This window comes from Photinus pyralis, unplaced genomic scaffold, assembly GCF_008802855.1.
Source record: "Photinus pyralis isolate 1611_PpyrPB1 unplaced genomic scaffold, Ppyr1.3 Ppyr1.4_LG8, whole genome shotgun sequence".
Lineage (NCBI taxonomy): Eukaryota > Metazoa > Arthropoda > Insecta > Coleoptera > Lampyridae > Photinus > Photinus pyralis.
In genome coordinates this window covers 16441042-16442980 of record NW_022170819.1, presented here as the reverse complement: position 1 = coordinate 16442980, position 1939 = coordinate 16441042, and the positions used below count along the sequence as shown (strand labels likewise).

At 33.4% G+C, this 1939-nt stretch overlaps 1 long non-coding RNA gene across 1 annotated transcript; it reads left to right on the top strand.

The window, feature by feature from the left end:
- The first annotated feature begins 450 nt into the window (after positions 1-450).
- Positions 451-1576, top strand: LOC116178532. Its single transcript, XR_004146860.1, has 2 exons — positions 451-909; positions 963-1576. It is a non-coding gene; the product is annotated as an uncharacterized LOC116178532 (long non-coding RNA).
- The last annotated feature ends 363 nt before the right edge of the window (positions 1577-1939 follow it).

The window sequence follows — 1939 nt, the reverse complement described above, 5'->3', positions numbered from 1 at the left end:
TTGTAATAATTAGACATTTAAACAGCAACTTTTTACTTCTTTCACCTGTCTTATAAGTAGTCCTACCTGTATTTCGAGTAGTAATTCCGTTTTTCGTCTCCGAATTTCGATTAAAATCTTCTGCTGCTCAGGTGTCAGTTCTAAAAACAAATGACTGCTTAATTGGGATGACAAGTGCGGACGTTTTAGGCCAACTTGATCAACAGCTGACTGCATTTGAGGAATATGGGGCTTACTTGCCCGAGGTAAATATGACATTTATTTTACCTGGTACTCCGCCGAATCCCTCCAAAGTATGTCCCGTTGAACCCATATTAATTAAATGTTTTTCTTTCAACATAATTTTGGAAAAAATACAAAGAAGGCATTTAAATTAAAAACCACTACATGGTTATTTATGATAATAGAACCGCCATTTTTGTTTATCCGTTACCACTGATTTTCGTCAGGTGGTGCCAATGTCGTCTGAATAAAGTTACTAGTTTCTCCACACCACAGAACAGTGGCGGGTTGTTACATAAATTATGTAAAGTTACGGGACCGGGTCCCGGGAGTCGGGCAGTCGGCTTGGATGAAAAAATCTTAGATCATTGTTAATATGTATGATCTAAGGAAAAAATAACTGGATTGCTTGCCAAATTTCATTTATGATGAAGCCAACATCAACAGCGCCATCACAAGGTGGTGTGCGTTTTGTGAAACGAAGTTTTAATTTTAGTAAATTTTACAAGATTTGATTGTACGTGTTTTATAGATAGTGGTTTTATGTAATTTTATGTTAGTGAGTTCTTTAGTTGTGTTACGTTTATATATTTAATCAAAAATGGAACGCAGAAGTTGTTTCGTAAAGAACTGTGATGCAGCTTATAATATCAAAAACAAGGACGTTAAAACGGAAACGTTTTTCGCGTAAGTAGAAGCTCAAAAAAATATAATTGTGAATCTCTAATTATATTTTATAGATTTCCTTCAGATGCTGTACCTGTAATACAAAACAAAATTTCTCTATCGAAAAGTAATGGAAATTAAGTACTGGGTTGTTTGATGGTGGCCGACATGCCTCCAGCCAAATATGCCATGGTGTGCCTGTTGACGTGCATAAATTATCATTGGAAAATTCCTGTGGCATACTTTTTAATTACTGGATTGATTAGGAGTGAAAGAGCCATTATAAACAGCAAGTTCTTGAATTTTGAAAACCATCGAACATTAAAATTGTTTGACATTTGATGGGCATCCTTCCGAACATCACTATGTGTCAGGAATTGGGTGTCAATATTTGGAGTGAAGACACAAAACTTTTGATACACAATGAAATAAAATCGCCAGCTGCGGCAAATTGTATAGCTGTAGATGATACTAATATTTAAGAAAAAAAATTGCACATCTACTTATGATACACAAACTTCAAATATAACTGATATCGAAGTGGAAGTTGACCACATTCTCATAGAATCAAATAACATAACAATTTCTGAAATTGTTTGTTACATTGCTGTTTCACTGAAATTCATTTCATTGGCCAGAAACTTTTTGTAAAGTGCCGACATTTGTAAAATAAAAACTTATTCCACTATCTATTCTTATCATTATCCAAAAATTATACCTACTTCAAATTTATTATATAAATTAATTCATTATATAGGTATTGTTATTGTATAAAATATTGTGTGTAGGTATGTCCTTGCAAATTTCATATATTGTACCTCAGATTTAGTTCTTATTTTAGTCATACCCAGTGATGGCGCTGCAGATGTTGCCTTCAAGCATTGTTTATTCATTTAAATATTAATGAATAAACAGAGCTTCAAGTTTGATACTAGACATTCATACGATAGCAGTCCAGGTTTAAATGGTCGATGGGAGTCTGTCAAATGAAAAATTTGACCAAATGAAATTGCCAATTTAAATTTTAGGTACAGTTCACAGTGTTTTTAAT